General features: G+C 51.0%; 1 protein-coding gene across 6 annotated transcripts in view; it reads left to right on the top strand.

Moving 5' to 3' along the window:
- LOC139747673 (uncharacterized) overlaps positions 1–18,702 on the top strand; it is a 330,027-nt gene that overhangs the window by 109,463 nt on the left and 201,862 nt on the right. Inside the window, exons 4-5 of one of the 6 annotated variants that reach the window (XR_011712437.1) lie at positions 13,412–13,519; positions 15,221–17,005. The gene's annotated coding sequence lies outside the window, so the exon portion shown is untranslated. The other 5 variants (XR_011712438.1, XR_011712436.1, XR_011712440.1 and 2 more) reach the window with 5 other exon arrangements.

The raw sequence follows: 18,702 nt of genomic DNA, 5'->3' as shown, positions 1-18,702 counted from the left end.
TCCCCAGAGCGACTTCGGGTGGGGGAAGGAAAGGCCCTCCTCCATGCCCTATACACCAACCCCCTCTCCAATCTGCACGAACCTATCCAAGTGGTAGGTTGGAGGTAAAGAGGACGGGATGGTGCCACAGTGGGTCCCAGGCCAGGTACAGTACGTGGGAGGTAAAGATGTGGTGTTGGCATAGGGAGGATCCAACCCCTGGTGATGTACGTGGGAGTCAAAGATGTTATGATGACACGGACAGACTCACTCCAGCTGCTGTACGTGGTTGGCAAAGTATTCTATGATGACATGGATGAACCTATCCCAGGGGCTGTACGTGGGAGGTAAAGATGATATGAGGACATAGACGGGCCCACCTCAGGTGCTGTACGTGGGAGGTAAAGATGTTATAATAACACGGACGCTCCTCGATCATGTGTTGTACGTGGGCGGTGAGAAAAAAAAATATGATGTTGCCACGAGCGGTCTTATTCGTACGTGGCAAAAGGTGGTCCCTAAATCACTCTACGTGGGACCTGCTTGTGCACAGGTCATCAGGAAATGAACCTGAGTGCTGACGGCCCCCCCTCTCACAGACCCACTATACATGTAGATCCTCATGTCTCCTCCAGGTACACTTGTATGTAAACCCAATGTACTATACACCCAACGACTTCCTAAAGCCATTGTTTACATGTTTATAGTTATTGCTTGGTGCTAAGCTGGAAGGGCACGACCGAACGAGGCGAACTCCGGCTGAGTTCTCAGTAAAACACATCCAAGCAAGATGTAAGGTGTTTGATGTTAAGTTCTGGTGTCTCCGTCTTGGGCTTGAGGACTGGGAATGTCTTCGTGGTCAGTAACCTGGGGAAGTTTATGCTTAAGATTATCATTGGTAAAAGGATCTATTCAAAGCCTCCTCATCTAAAGACCAGTAATAGGGGTCCGTAATAGACCACTGGTCTTTGATTGAACACTGGTCCTTGACCCTCCACCCACTAAGCCCTCGACCAACCACCACCAGTCCTCGACCAACCACCACCAGTCCTCGACCCACCATCACCAGTCCTCGACCAACCACCACCAGTCCTCGACCCACCATCACCAGTCCTCGACCAACCACCACCAGTCCTCGACCAACCACCACCAGTCCTCGACCCACCATCACCAGTCCTCGACCAACCACCACCAGTCCTCGACCAACCATCACCAGTCCTCGACCAACCACCACCAGTCCTCGACCCACCATCACCAGTCCTCGACCAACCACCACCAGTCCTCGACCAACCACCACCAGTCCTCGACCCACCATCACCAGTCCTCGACCCACCATCACCAGTCCTCGACCAACCATCACCAGTCCTCGACCAACCACCACCAGTCCTCGACCAACCATCACCAGTCCTCGACCAACCACCACCAGTCCTCGACCAACCATCACCAGTCCTCGACCAACCATCACCAGTCCTCGACCCACCATCACCAGTCCTCGACCAACCATCACCAGTCCTCGACCAACCATCACCAGTCCTCGACCCACCATCACCAGTCCTCGACCAACCATCACCAGTCCTCGACCAACCATCACCAGTCCTCGACCCACCATCACCAGTCCTCGACCCACCATCACCAGTCCTCGACCCACCATCACCAGTCCTCGACCCACCATCACCAGTCCTCGACCCACCATCACCAGTCCTCGACCCACCATCACCAGTCCTCGACCCACCATCACCAGTCCTCGACCAACCATCACCAGTCCTCGACCAACCATCACCAGTCCTCGACCAACCATCACCAGTCCTCGACCAACCATCACCAGTCCTCGACCAACCATCACCAGTCCTCGACCAACCACCACCAGTCCTCGACCCACCATCACCAGTCCTCGACCAACCATCACCAGTCCTCGACCAACCATCACCAGTCCTCGACCAACCACCACCAGTCCTCGACCAACCATCACCAGTCCTCGACCAACCATCACCAGTCCTCGACCAACCATCACCAGTCCTCGACCAACCACCACCAGTCCTCGACCAACCATCACCAGTCCTCGACCAACCATCACCAGTCCTCGACCAACCACCACCAGTCCTCGACCAACCACCACCAGTCCTCGACCAACCATCACCAGTCCTCGACCAACCATCACCAGTCCTCGACCAACCATCACCAGTCCTCGACCAACCATCACCAGTCCTCGACCCACCATCACCAGTCCTCGACCAACCATCACCAGTCCTCGACCAACCACCACCAGTCCTCGACCAACCATCACCAGTCCTCGACCCACCATCACCAGTCCTCGACCCACCATCACCAGTCCTCGACCAACCACCACCAGTCCTCGACCAACCACCACCAGTCCTCGACCAACCATCACCAGTCCTCGACCAACCATCACCAGTCCTCGACCCACCATCACCAGTCCTCGACCCACCATCACCAGTCCTCGACCCACCATCACCAGTCCTCGACCAACCATCACCAGTCCTCGACCAACCATCACCAGTCCTCGACCAACCATCACCAGTCCTCGACCAACCATCACCAGTCCTCGACCAACCATCACCAGTCCTCGACCCACCATCACCAGTCCTCGACCAACCATCACCAGTCCTCGACCAACCACCACCAGTCCTCGACCAACCACCACCAGTCCTCGACCCACCATCACCAGTCCTCGACCCACCATCACCAGTCCTCGACCAACCACCACCAGTCCTCGACCAACCATCACCAGTCCTCGACCAACCATCACCAGTCCTCGACCAACCACCACCAGTCCTCGACCAACCATCACCAGTCCTCGACCAACCACCACCAGTCCTCGACCAACCATCACCAGTCCTCGACCAACCATCACCAGTCCTCGACCAACCATCACCAGTCCTCGACCAACCATCACCAGTCCTCGACCCACCATCACCAGTCCTCGACCAACCATCACCAGTCCTCGACCAACCATCACCAGTCCTCGACCAACCATCACCAGTCCTCGACCAACCATCACCAGTCCTCGACCAACCATCACCAGTCCTCGACCCACCATCACCAGTCCTCGACCCACCATCACCAGTCCTCGACCCACCATCACCAGTCCTCGACCAACCATCACCAGTCCTCGACCCACCATCACCAGTCCTCGACCAACCACCACCAGTCCTCGACCAACCATCACCAGTCCTCGACCAACCATCACCAGTCCTCGACCCACCATCACCAGTCCTCGACCAACCATCACCAGTCCTCGACCCACCATCACCAGTCCTCGACCAACCATCACCAGTCCTCGACCCACCATCACCAGTCCTCGACCAACCATCACCAGTCCTCGACCAACCATCACCAGTCCTCGACCAACCATCACCAGTCCTCGACCAACCATCACCAGTCCTCGACCAACCATCACCAGTCCTCGACCAACCATCACCAGTCCTCGACCAACCACCACCAGTCCTCGACCAACCATCACCAGTCCTCGACCAACCATCACCAGTCCTCGACCAACCATCACCAGTCCTCGACCAACCACCACCAGTCCTCGACCCACCATCACCAGTCCTCGACCCACCATCACCAGTCCTCGACCAACCACCACCAGTCCTCGACCAACCATCACCAGTCCTCGACCAACCACCACCAGTCCTCGACCCACCATCACCAGTCCTCGACCAACCATCACCAGTCCTCGACCAACCATCACCAGTCCTCGACCAACCATCACCAGTCCTCGACCAACCATCACCAGTCCTCGACCCACCATCACCAGTCCTCGACCAACCACCACCAGTCCTCGACCCACCATCACCAGTCCTCGACCAACCACCACCAGTCCTCGACCAACCACCACCAGTCCTCGACCAACCATCACCAGTCCTCGACCCACCATCACCAGTCCTCGACCAACCATCACCAGTCCTCGACCAACCATCACCAGTCCTCGACCAACCATCACCAGTCCTCGACCAACCATCACCAGTCCTCGACCAACCATCACCAGTCCTCGACCCACCATCACCAGTCCTCGACCCACCATCACCAGTCCTCGACCAACCATCACCAGTCCTCGACCAACCACCACCAGTCCTCGACCAACCATCACCAGTCCTCGACCAACCATCACCAGTCCTCGACCAACCACCACCAGTCCTCGACCCACCATCACCAGTCCTCGACCAACCACCACCAGTCCTCGACCAACCATCACCAGTCCTCGACCCACCATCACCAGTCCTCGACCAACCATCACCAGTCCTCGACCAACCATCACCAGTCCTCGACCAACCATCACCAGTCCTCGACCAACCATCACCAGTCCTCGACCCACCATCACCAGTCCTCGACCAACCACCACCAGTCCTCGACCAACCATCACCAGTCCTCGACCAACCATCACCAGTCCTCGACCAACCATCACCAGTCCTCGACCAACCATCACCAGTCCTCGACCAACCATCACCAGTCCTCGACCAACCACCACCAGTCCTCGACCAACCATCACCAGTCCTCGACCAACCACCACCAGTCCTCGACCAACCATCACCAGTCCTCGACCAACCATCACCAGTCCTCGACCAACCATCACCAGTCCTCGACCAACCACCACCAGTCCTCGACCAACCATCACCAGTCCTCGACCAACCATCACCAGTCCTCGACCAACCATCACCAGTCCTCGACCAACCATCACCAGTCCTCGACCAACCATCACCAGTCCTCGACCAACCATCACCAGTCCTCGACCAACCATCACCAGTCCTCGACCCACCATCACCAGTCCTCGACCAACCATCACCAGTCCTCGACCAACCATCACCAGTCCTCGACCCACCATCACCAGTCCTCGACCCACCATCACCAGTCCTCGACCCACCATCACCAGTCCTCGACCAACCATCACCAGTCCTCGACCAACCATCACCAGTCCTCGACCAACCATCACCAGTCCTCGACCCACCATCACCAGTCCTCGACCAACCACCACCAGTCCTCGACCCACCATCACCAGTCCTCGACCAACCATCACCAGTCCTCGACCAACCATCACCAGTCCTCGACCAACCATCACCAGTCCTCGACCAACCACCACCAGTCCTCGACCAACCATCACCAGTCCTCGACCAACCATCACCAGTCCTCGACCAACCATCACCAGTCCTCGACCCACCATCACCAGTCCTCGACCAACCATCACCAGTCCTCGACCAACCATCACCAGTCCTCGACCAACCATCACCAGTCCTCGACCCACCATCACCAGTCCTCGACCAACCATCACCAGTCCTCGACCAACCATCACCAGTCCTCGACCCACCATCACCAGTCCTCGACCCACCATCACCAGTCCTCGACCAACCATCACCAGTCCTCGACCCACCATCACCAGTCCTCGACCCACCATCACCAGTCCTCGACCCACCATCACCAGTCCTCGACCCACCATCACCAGTCCTCGACCAACCATCACCAGTCCTCGACCAACCATCACCAGTCCTCGACCAACCATCACCAGTCCTCGACCCACCATCACCAGTCCTCGACCAACCATCACCAGTCCTCGACCAACCATCACCAGTCCTCGACCAACCATCACCAGTCCTCGACCAACCATCACCAGTCCTCGACCAACCATCACCAGTCCTCGACCAACCATCACCAGTCCTCGACCAACCATCACCAGTCCTCGACCCACCATCACCAGTCCTCGACCAACCATCACCAGTCCTCGACCAACCATCACCAGTCCTCGACCAACCATCACCAGTCCTCGACCAACCATCACCAGTCCTCGACCCACCATCACCAGTCCTCGACCAACCATCACCAGTCCTCGACCCACCATCACCAGTCCTCGACCAACCACCACCAGTCCTCGACCAACCATCACCAGTCCTCGACCAACCACCACCAGTCCTCGACCAACCACCACCAGTCCTCGACCCACCATCACCAGTCCTCGACCAACCACCACCAGTCCTCGACCAACCATCACCAGTCCTCGACCCACCATCACCAGTCCTCGACCAACCACCACCAGTCCTCGACCAACCATCACCAGTCCTCGACCAACCATCACCAGTCCTCGACCAACCACCACCAGTCCTCGACCAACCATCACCAGTCCTCGACCAACCATCACCAGTCCTCGACCCACCATCACCAGTCCTCGACCAACCACCACCAGTCCTCGACCAACCATCACCAGTCCTCGACCAACCATCACCAGTCCTCGACCAACCACCACCAGTCCTCGACCAACCATCACCAGTCCTCGACCAACCACCACCAGTCCTCGACCAACCACCACCGTCCTACACACGACCCAGATCTTATCTCCGACGATCGCCAGCGAGGCCCACTTGTGAGGTCGCTCCCTGAACACCACTCACACCGTAACTCAATCACCCGAAAAAAAAAAAAAAATCAAGTTTCTCCACCACTAGAGATTGTCATCTAGCAACTGATTCTGTGTCGGATACTCTACATGACCGCTTGGAGCCCCCTATTATACATCCCCCCTTCCATCCCTCCCTCCCCTACCCACTATTATCTACCCTTCCCTCTCCCTCCACAGCTCTGCCACCACCCGTCCTCCTACCCCTGTCTTCGCCCTTCGAAGAGCTAGTTTGAATAGTTATCTTGGCCTTAATCTATGTTCGGTTCGTGGATATAGGCCTTCGAAAGACTTATATATATATATAGTCAAAGAGTTACAAGGGGGGATAGGGTCATTTACATACGATATTTTTTTCTCTTTTTACCTTTTCTTTTTTTACTGGTTTCCATTAAGGTTCATCGGCTACTTCCGTCGCCTGTTAGACCAGCTTTCAATATACTCATTATCATACCCGCCTACTCGAGTATACTAACTATTCGTACGTAGGATGATAATATACCCTCAATGTATGACATAGACCCCTCTGAGTGTACAGAGACCCCATAGCCTCTCCACCTCCAAGTGGCTAAAGGGTGACTTTCACGTGGTATAGCCAAAGCAAAGGGCTTACATATGCTAACTACTATACTAGTACAACGACTCATCTTGACCCCAAGTGTCCATGAGAGAGTTGGCTCCCACTCGGAAGGAGGAGGAGGAGGTGGTCAGGTCGACCTACCTATCCTGTCTTGGATCATAACTGGTCAGCCAGACTCTGGTGTTTGCCCTGATGCCAAGCCAGGTCAAACTGGTGGTTCGTCTTTCCATGACTCTCGCTCTCTTCTCTCTCTCTCTCTCTCTCTCTCTCCTCTCTCTCTCCTCTCTCTCTCTCTCTCTCTCTCTCGCTCTCTCTCTCTCTCTTCTCTCTCTATTCCAGCTACAACTCTCTCTCTTACCTCATCCCAAACAACAACGCCCCCGCCACCCCATATCGTTCATACACTTCCACCAGTCGTGACACTCATTGATCTTCACAACATGCATTTCCTTCACAACCGTCGCATTTTATTACTAGACACCCACCCCTACTCACTTTCTTCATGACCTCCTTGTTCACCACAACACCCATCTTATCATATCGTTGCCCTCCTATTTCATAACATTTCCATATCATTACAATAAACTCACGTCATCACGAGTTATTCCTATTACATCACAACCTAACCATTTCATACACGTCATGCCCCATTAAAACACCCTATTCAGTTCACAAAGTTCACCAATTTCATCAGAACCTATTTCACTCACAATATTCCCCCATTCGTCACTGGACCCCCCCCCCCCCATTTCACCACAAGTCCCCATATCATACACTAGACCTTAGTATACCTTCACAACACTCATTTTATTTGCAGCACTTCCTTACCTCAGCACAACATGTCCTCATTTCCTCCCTCATAACACCCCCTCCCCACCCCACCCTCATAACACTCCCCTCCCTTTAGCATTCACACTCTCCCTCTTTCCCTTTGGTTAACCGGACCTCAATCCATCTTCACCTCCTCACCTCATATCACAACACTGTGGTCTTCCACCACAACACGGCCACAAACACAAGCATGCACACACACACAAACACACACACACACACACACATACACACACACACACACACACACACACACACCAGATGGAGAAACGGTGTGAGCAGAGAAATTATCATCAACGCTGAAAACGAAAGGTACGATTCTTAGTCCACTTTCTAAAACAATCATCAGCCATTTTTAGAGTGTGGTTTCTGCGTCCCTCTACGCCTCTCACGCCCGCCCTCCTGGGATGAAGACATCGAGGTAGTGGTGGCGGTGGTGGTGGCGTTGTGTGGCGTGCAATATCTAGCAGGCTCCAATCCTCCTTGGGATCCCTCTCTCGCGATCAGCAAATCCATTTAGATTCGAGAGTCAACCGGGTGTCGGTGAAGCAATAAAGGGCGACGCCACACCCGACAAAGGGGAGAATGGAGTCAACAGGGGAGTGTAGATGGTGGGGGTGAGGGAGTGGTGGATGTGTGTGTGGTGTGAGGGGAGAGCCAAGGTCTTCGTGTTGTTTTTCTCATATGGCGGTCAAGACCAGTGGCTCTGAGCACCATAGACTTGTGAAAGATAATCATAATTACCTTACAGTCGTCAGACTCGTGACCCTAAGCACCGTAGATGTGTAAGAGATAATTATAATTACCTTACAGTCGTCAAAAAGCATCGTTTCCCAAGGGATTGTGGTCCTAAAAGTAATCATGATACGGTATGACACTATCACGAACCTTAAGGTCCGTGAAGTTACTGTATCAGTCATCAAATACTCGTGGTCTTTACTTGGGTAATGGTCTCTACTTGGGTAATGGTCTTTACTTGGGTAATGGTCTCTACTTGGGTGATGGTCTCTACTTGGGTGATGGTCTCTACTTGGGTGATGGTCTCTACTTGGGTAATGGTCTTTACTTGGGTGATGGTCTCTACTTGGGTAATGGTCTTTACTTGGGTAATGGTCTCTACTTGGGTCATGGTCTTTACTTGGGTAATGGTCTCTACTTGGGTAATGGTCTTTACATGGGTAATGGTCTCTACTTGGGTCATGGTCTTTACTTGAGTAATGGTCTTTACTTGGGTAATGGTCTTTACTTGGGTAATATTCCTTGGGTAATGGTCTTTGCTCTGGTAATGGCCTTCTAATCAATTATCCACAAGCTTAAACAATCGTCACATCGTAAGAATAAACTCCAACCCTCCTACGAAAAAAAAAAAAATCCAATACACTCTGAATCCTAACCTGTAGAAATAGACCAACTAATCAGACCCCCATTTGACTCACCTGCGAAAGCAAACGAACGGACCAATGAGACCCCCCCCTCTTATGCCGGGCCTTCCTCCACCAATCACGAGACACAAGAGTTCTTCCCCCCCTCCACCTCAACAATTTGGTGCACGTCATAAAACTAACACAAGGGGAGGAAGGGGGGTTAGAAGAGAGGAGAGGGCGAGGGAGAGGGAGGGAAGGAGGGAACCTGGAGGCCAGCGGTAATGTCAATATCCCCCTTCTCCACGCACCTCCATCCTGTACCTGTGATTACCGTAATTACGCGGTTATTGCCTGCTGCGGGACGCCAGGAATGGCTGGCTTGCTCCCCAGAGCGACTTCGGGTGGGGGAAGGAAAGGCCCTCCTCCATGCCTTATACACCAACCCCCTCTCCAATCTGCACGAACCTATCCAAGTGGTAGGTTGGAGGTAAAGAGGACGGGATGGTGCCACAGTGGGTCCCAGGCCAGGTACTGTACGTGGGAGGTAAAGATGTGGTGTTGGCATAGGGAGGATCCAACCCCTGGTGATGTACGTGGGAGTCAAAGATGTTATGATGACACGGACAGACTCACTCCAGCTGCTGTACGTGGTTGGCAAAGTATTCTATGATGACATGGACGAACCTATCCCAGGGGCTGTACGTGGGAGGTAAAGATGATATGAGGACATAGACGGGCCCACCTCAGGTGCTGTACGTGGGAGGTAAAGATGTTATAATAACACGGACGCTCCTCGATCATGTGTTGTACGTGGGCGGTGAGAAAAAAAAATATGATGTTGCCACGAGCGGTCTTATTCGTACGTGGCAAAAGGTGGTCCCTAAATCACTCTACGTGGGACCTGCTTGTGCACAGGTCATCAGGAAATGAACCTGAGTGCTGACGGCCCCCCCCTCTCACAGACCCACTATACATGTAGATCCTCATGTCTCCTCCAGGTACACTTGTATGTAAACCCAATGTACTATACACCCAACGACTTCCTAAAGCCATTGTTTACATGTTTATAGTTATTGCTTGGTGCTAAGCTGGAAGGGCACGACCGAACGAGGCGAACTCCGGCTGAGTTCTCAGTAAAACACATCCAAGCAAGATGTAAGGTGTTTGATGTTAAGTTCTGGTGTCTCCGTCTTGGGCTTGAGGACTGGGAATGTCTTCGTGGTCAGTAACCTGGGGAAGTTTATGCTTAAGATTATCATTGGTATAAGGATCTATTCAAAGCCTCCTCATCTAAAGACCAGTAATAGGGGTCCGTAATAGACCACTGGTCTTTGATTGAAAACTGGTCCTTGACCCTCCACCACTGGCCCTTGACCAACCACCACCAGGCCTCGACCAACCATCACCAGTCCTCGACCCACCATCACCAGTCCTCGACCAACCACCACCAGTCCTCGACCCACCATCACCAGCTCTTGACCCACCACCACCGGCCCTCGACCCACTACCACAGGTTCTTGGCCCACCACCTCTGGTCCTCGACCAACCACCACCAGTCCTCGACCAACCATCACCAGTCCTTGACCCACCACCACAGGTTCCTGACCCACCACCACTGCTCCTCTACCTACCACCAACACCAGCTCTACACCATTTTCACAACCCGCTTCAAGAGGCATCATGCAAATCTATTCCATACTACAACCACGTCGAAAATTCACCACAACCAGACACTCCTTAACAGTCACACTGCTCTCACTGTACCATGACCACAATCCTCCTTTGACCTTAAAAACAATAGTCGTCATACCTCAAACCCCACATACTCAGCAGGGAGCAGCCAGATGATCTGTTAAATTCATAACAACAGCCTTTTGCTTTGGGCCACAGCTCTGCGTTCTTCCACATCACTCTTCGGTGTCACTTGAGACTCATGAACCTCTTGGCTCTACTTCCTAATACCCTGTGAGGCGTTAGTACATGGGCAAAGGCATATACCCCAACCATAGCCATCCCTGATGAAAGTACGAAATGTTAAGAGATGTAAACACGAAGAAGAACGTATCTGGGATCTTGATTTGAGTTCCGCGAGTGTTTGGTGATCCGGCTCAGAAGCGGAAAGGATGTGAAAAAAAAAATGGGTGAAAGGCAAAAGACAGAGGAGCATTCTGGAGGTTCGTTGCTCGAGGAGAGAAGAGGGTATCATGATGGTCAATGCTCGTGTGGTTGGTCTTCACAAAGAAACGATGGGAAGCAGTCAGACTGATCTTAGGAATTCAGACTAACGCAGAGAGCTCACAAGAGCAACAGCCAGAATAATACCTGTAGAAAAGAGAGAGGAAGAACAACTTCATCATGACGAATTGGAATTGATTGAAAAAAAAGTGATAGTAGGAGAGGAAAATGGATGAGGCTCTTGATTCCACTCTGACTAAATGAGAGGCGGAGGAAAAGCCACCCCAGGTAGGCGAGTAGTGCTCTTGTTAAGACCCTGCAAATATGGAGTTGCTCTTCACAAGAAATCCAATCACGGCGTTGATGCAACACCAGCAGCTAGCTTTTGAGAAGCAGATTCTGCGATGTGTATGATATAGGGTATCCACCACACAACGAGGGATACACTCACATGCCCAATAGCATTTTGTTGCAGAATCAAACTGCAGTTTTAAACAAGATTTGAGGAAACGAATGGCATTTGAGAAGAGATATTGGTAGATGATGCGGTTTGCAGTGTTATGTTTAACCAGATTACTGCTCCCCATTCTGTGATGCCCTAGAGGTCCGAATTTGATAGAAGTAATTTGCTTAGTGCCAGATGAAGAGAGAGTGTTGGAGTGGGAGGAGATGGATAGTGTTTGGAATTACGTAAAGCGGAATCGTCAACGTTAGTGTCAATAGCATTAGAAGTCGATGGAAGATCTTTTAGAAAGAGATGAAAGAGACGAGGTGAAAGAATAGAACCTTGGGGGACACCATTGCTGACAGGGTAAGAGGAAGATGTTGCTCTATCGACGGCTACTGTGGCCGAGAGAAAATAATGAACTCTCGTCTCTCCTTTGACGGTTGTGTAATTCTGCCTCTTGACTCATTTAACATATTTGTTATCACTGCAACACCCACTCTTTCTTGCAAACCCCACATTACAGGAATAGCTAAGTCTTGGTGTTCTGTATAGATGTAGAAACTTCTCCTCTGACCAAATGCTCAATTTAGACAAGGGAGTGATTCTTCCTTGTTTGGAGTACCGCTCTCACATTTGGGGTGGTTTTCGCTCTGCATTCTTACTTGACAGAGTTGAGTCGAAAGCGGTCCGCCTTATAAACTGTCCAAGGCTAACTTCCAAACTTGACCCCCCTGCCCTACGCCGCAATGTTGGTTCACTTTCCCTCTTTTACAGGTATCACTTTGGTTTTTGCTCCCGAAAGCTGACTTCTTGTGTGCCCACACCACTAGCTAGATCACGCAATAATCGGCAAGCTGATGCGTCACATGATTATTATGTGGTCATAGGCAACTCAAAGGTGGGCCATTTTGATACCTGCTTCTTTCCCGACACGTCGAAGCTTTGGAACTCTCTACCTTCTCGTGTCGTTCCCAATAACTATGACCTGGCTCATTCTATAAAAGTTTTTTTTTCACTTTCTCAAAAATTCGTAAATACTTCCCTTGTCTTTTCTTTTTCCGTTTCACAATTCTCTCTATATATTGCAATTTGGGCCGGGCCTTGATGTAGAAATTTGTCCGTGACTGGAGCCTTTACAATAAAAAAAAACTGTTTTACCCTCTTCTGGCCCTTCTCTATTAGCTCCGCTTCGCTGGTTGCGGTAACCCAACTTGAGAAGCATATATTCTAGTTTTGGCCTTATGTATGATATGAACAGTTTATAGATACCTATCTGTACTTTATGGAGAGAGAGCTTTACTTTTCTGGGGTCCCATGTGTGTGTGTGTGTGTGTGTGTGTGTGTGTGTGTGTGTGTGTGTGTGTGTGTGTGTGTGTCCTGGTTGTCCAAAAACTTTTTTCTACTGCTTGACTCAAATACAACAGTTTCTAAATCATAGCCCAACCTAAACACTCCAACTGTTCTTTCTTTACACCCTCTTAAAAGAATAAATAAAATTCCTTGAGAACCCCCTTCTCTTATATAACATTTTCAGGATACGTTTTCTTACATAAACATCCTTGTTGCTATCTGATAATAACAAAAATGACAAAGATCTCCAGACAGGTGTCTTATACCATATATGTTGGCAGTTTACAGCGTGCGTTCGGACATCCATCTGTACACAGCAAGGCGAGCAACGTGGATTCCATTATGAGAGAAAGATATGTTGGTTTTCTCTTCAGTGACCAGCGAGACAGGTGAGTGAGCCATGGCTTCGCTACCATTCAATGACCAATGTCCTCACACCTCGCCACTCACGAGCAACGTCTGTCTCCCACCAGAGAGGAACAGCAGACGCCTTACCACCACCAACTCTCTCGGCCGTGACCACACGACAAAAAAAGAAGGGGGTTCTGTGATGCAACAGTTATGCTAATATCTAAGATCTTTCGCATAGAAATTGGTGATGATGGTGTCATGCTTTTGGATATGATGCAGACGTGAGATCACCATTAACTGGAGGATATATAATGGCCGCTATTAGTTCCACGCATGGGTGGGTCATATCCATAGTGAGGGTATACGTGATCTTAGCATTAACTTCAACATCAGAAGGAATGGTTGAAAGGAGGTTGGTTGTATCTTGATCTCAGCGGTCTTAACGACCCTGGTAGCTGATAGGCCCAAAGCCCCCAAATAGCCAACCAGTTGCACGCATGTATGGACACAGTCCACAATACTCACACATCCATCGAGGGAGGCTATACAATCCTAGTCAACACAGGGGCTGATCTATTGCCAGTAATGGGACCCCGAGAACACACACTCACACACACACGTATGGCAGTAGTGGTACACCAGAGACCAGCCATCACTGACAAGAGGCGTGTCAGGCATTAGTATATCTTAAAATTGACGCACACATATACACATTGGCAAGAACCCATGCAATGTATAGACCTGGTATATCTTAACACACTTATATGTATAAACACGTACAGACCATATATGCAGTGAAAGTGTGTATGGTTTTATGAATCTTAAAACAGCTGAAGGAGGTGCTTCCGATTTCTAAGACCCATATGGCCAACCATACAGTTTCATATCAAATGGTCAGAGCTTTAAAAGACGCTATTCTAGGTGTTTTAGTTCATAAATGGTCCCATCTACTCAACGCCTGGGAAGGTTAAAGTCTGAATGAGAGGGGCAAAGCTGTGATGACGTGTGAGGTGGGTTTCTGCTCAGTCATACTGAGTCTTTTTAGAATTTCCCTGGTGTTATGAGGAGATGCAGTTTCATGAACTCTAAATGTATTCCGATCTTCTTTTCGAAGACTTAATTCTCAAAACTTCTGCAAGGGCAGACCCCCATCAGATATTTTTCATCACAGTCTTTCGATGCTGTCTTCTACAGACATAGGCAGACAAATACACTCTTGCAAAGACACAAACATGCCTCTAGCCTCTTTCCCTCTCCCACAGCCAACCAAACACACACACACTCATATTCCTGCAAACTCACGTACCTCCACACACACACACACAACACACACACATTTGGTAGCCGCCACACTTACCCCCACAATACTGAGGCTCACTTGTCCCTCCAGATGCTCTGTAGTTGTAGGTCCGTCAGTATATTACAGGTAACTGTTATCGGTGAGATGCAGGAGGACACAGACAGCTGGCGAGCTCACTTATACCATCATCCAGACGGGAAGGTTGTACCATGTAGTCTACGATAGGTTAAGGAAACATTCTTTTCTTTGTAATCTGATCACAATATACAGTCTGATGCTCCAAAATGACTAATGTGATAATGTAAAAATATGAATAAATGATGAATTTATTACAAGTATTTCTTTATTTCCAGGCTCCTCCTTTTTTTCCGGTCTGGATAATTCAATTCCAACTATTTTTTTCCCCCTTCATCTTGGTGGTGGTCGTCTGTGGCAGCAGTAGTTTGGGCAGCAGTCAACAGATGGCGGGAGCGACCAGCGCTTGCAGCCTCCCGGGCGGCCGGATATACGCTCCCATACCTTCCATTCTCTTCCTCTTCTTCCTCAAAACTTTCTCTGGCAAGAGCATTACATGATACGCCGTGGAAACTTTATGCTTAATGATGTGAAGCGTCTGTCTCAATATTTTCCAGTTCATTAAAGAAAATGTCGAGTAATCTTTTCAGTTTTCTTTGATTTCATTTTGCTATTCATTTTCTACGTTTGGCAAAATCTGCCAGGCTGAAGTATATACCTATCTTATTCTAATGTGTGTATGTGTATACATATATGTATGTGTAAATGTATACATGTGCGCATTTGCGTGTACGTATGTGTGTGCCTGTGTCTGTGGAGTGTATGTTGTGTGTAGTTATGTATATATGTACAGGAATGTGTGGTTATATGTATGTTTGTGTAAGTACGTGCCTCTACCCTGGACGTGTTTGTAAGGAGGGAGTTTTGCACTCAACATACCCTGCTTCTTATGGATCAGGAGGGCCCTGGAGCAGGAGAACCCTGGGGCAGGAGGAACCTGAGGCAGGTAGACCCTGGGGCAGGAGGACCCTGGAACATGAGAACCCTGGGGCAGGAGGACCCTGGAACATGAGAGCCCTGGGGCAGGAGGACCCTAGACCAGAAGACAACCTGAACCAAGAGAGACCCTGAAGCAGGAAGACCTTGAAGCAAGAAGGACCTCGGAGCAGAGGAGGACCCTGGCTGGAGTGGAAGAACCTTGGGGCAAGAGGAATCCCGAAGGCAAAACGACCCTGGAACAGGAGGAACCTTAGGGCAGGAGTACCCTGCAGCAGAAGTACTTCTAAAGCAGGAGGCACCCTGGGCCACCACCACCGTCCTACACACGACCCAGATCTTATCTCCGACGATCGCCAGCGAGGCCCACTCGTGAGGTCGCTCCCTGAACACCACTCACACCGTAACTCAATCACCCGAAAAAAAAAAAAAAATCAAGTTTCTCCACCACTAGAGATTGTCATCTAGCAACTGATTCTGCGTCGGATACTCTACATGACCGCTTGGAGCCCCCTATTATACATCCCCCCTTCCATCCCTCCCTTCCCTACCCACTATTATCTACCCTTCCCTCTCCCTCCACAGCTCTGCCACCACCCGTCCTCCTACCCCTGTCTTCGCCCTTCGAAGAGCTAGTTTGAATAGTTATCTTGGCCTTAATCTATGTTCGGTTCGTGGATATAGGCCTTCGAAAGATTTATATATATATATATATATAGTCAAAGAGTTACAAGGGGGGATAGGGTCATTTACATACGATATTTTTTTCTCTTTTTACCTTTTCTTTTTTTACTGGTTTCCATTAAGGTTCATCGGCTACTTCCGTCGCCTGTTAGACCAGCTTTCAATATACTCATTATCATACCCGCCTACTCGGGTATACTAACTATTCGTACGTAGGATGATAATATACCCCCAATGTATGACATAGACCCCTCTGAGTGTACAGAGACCCCGTAGCCTCTCCACCTCCAAGTGGCTAAAGGGTGACTTTCACGTGGTATAGCCAAAGCAAAGGGCTTACATATGCTAACTACTATACTAGTACAAACGACTCATCTTGACCCCAAGTGTCCATGAGAGAGTTGGCTCCCACTCGGAAGGAGGAGGAGGAGGTGGTCAGGTCGACCTACCTATCCTGTCTTGGATCATAACTGGTCAGGCCAGACTCTGGATGTTTGCCCTGATGCCAAGCCAGGTCAAACTGGTGGTTCGTCTTTCCATGACTCTCGCTCTCTTCTCTCTCTCTCTCTCTCTCTCTCTCTCTCTCTCTCTCTCTCTCTCTCTCTCTCTCTCTCTCTCTCTCTCTCTCTCTCTCTCTCTCCACCCTACCCCCATCTCTGCCCTTCTACCCTTCCTCTCTCCTCTCTCTCTCTCTCTCTCTCTCCCCCCTTCTATCCCCACTACCTCCCATATTTCCCCTCACTTTCCCACTCCCTCACTCTGGCCTCAGCCCCACTCCCTCCCCTGGCATCCCCTCGCACTCACTCCCTCTGGCCTCCTCTCTTCCCTCCTTCTGGCCTCCTCTCCTTTCCTCCCTCCCTTCCTCCATCTGGCCTCCTCTCCTTTCCTCCCTTCCTCCCTCCATCTGGCCTCCTCTCCTCCCTCCCTCTGGCCTCCTCTCCTTTCCTCTCTCCCTCCCTCCCTCTGGCCTCCTCTCCTCCCTCCCTCTGGCCTCCTCTCCTCCCTCCCTCCCTCCCTCTGGCCTCCTCTCCTCCCTCCCTCCCTCCATCTGGCCTCCTCTCCTCCCTCTTTCCCTCCCTCCCACCCCGACAAGCGTCTGACTGGCCGGCCCCTCATTACTTTTTTTTATTACAATCTCCATACTCGTGGTCCAGACGCCTCTAGCTGAGCCACATCGATTTTTTTTTGCCTCAACCCTTCCAGTTAAGCGGGCGGGCAGCAGCCGCTACCCCCCCAGATGGTCGTCTGTTACTCTGTACCGAGGCTGGACGCCACATTATAATATCCCAGAGACCTTTTTTAATCGACTCCTGCTTCCTCTTCGGCAGAAGCCGGAGTTGGGGTTCGAAGCGCCACGCTTGTTTTAGAAGCTTCGGAGCCAACCGTTCGGGACACTCTTGTCCCGAAGCGGGAGAGATGAGCATTGCCGCTTATACGCCGATGCGATAAATGCGCGCGTACTACTTACCCTTCCCTCCATCCGTCCCTTCTTCCTCCGGCTGCGTAGGCTATGCTGATGACGTCGCCGTGCATACATAAAAACCCAGCCTCGCCCCGCGGAACCCCACCTGCTCGAATAAAACCCTTACGAAGCTTTTTTTTTTTTTATTCACACCCTCGACCATTCAGAGCAGAGGATGTGAACCCTTTTTGCTCGTCATTGTGCTTAGATGGGTCCAGGGCTACTGTAGCAGGGCTGGTGGTGATGGTGGTGATGGTGGTAGGTGATGGTGGTGATGGTGGTAGGTGATGGTGGTTATGGTGGTGATGGTGGTAGGTGATGGTGGTAGGTGATGGTGGTGATGGTGGTAGGTGATGGTGGTTATGGTGGTGATGGTGGTGATGGTGGTAGGTGATGGTGGTTATGGTGGTGATGGTGGTAGGTGATGGTAGGTGATGGTGGTGGTTATGGTGGTGATGGTGGTGGGTGATGGTGGTAGGTGATGGTGGTAGGTGATGGTGGTAGGTGATGGTGGTGATGGTGGTAGGTGATGGTGGTTATGGTGGTGATGGTGGTAGGTGATGGTGGTTATGGTGGTGATGGTGGTAGGTGATGGTGGTGATGGTGGTGATGGTGGTAGGTGATGGTGGTTATGGTGGTGATGGTGGTAGGTGATGGTGGTTATGGTGGTGATGGTGGTAGGTGATGGTGGTTATGGTGGTGATGGTGGTAGTAGTTCAGTCGTTGTGATGGTGGTAGCAATAGTATAGTGGTGGTAGTGGATT

This window comes from Panulirus ornatus, chromosome 69, assembly GCF_036320965.1.
Source record: "Panulirus ornatus isolate Po-2019 chromosome 69, ASM3632096v1, whole genome shotgun sequence".
In the NCBI taxonomy this organism is placed as follows: domain Eukaryota; kingdom Metazoa; phylum Arthropoda; class Malacostraca; order Decapoda; family Palinuridae; genus Panulirus; species Panulirus ornatus.
Note: the sequence above shows the minus strand (reverse complement) of the source record. Positions and strands in the feature narration are given on the sequence as shown.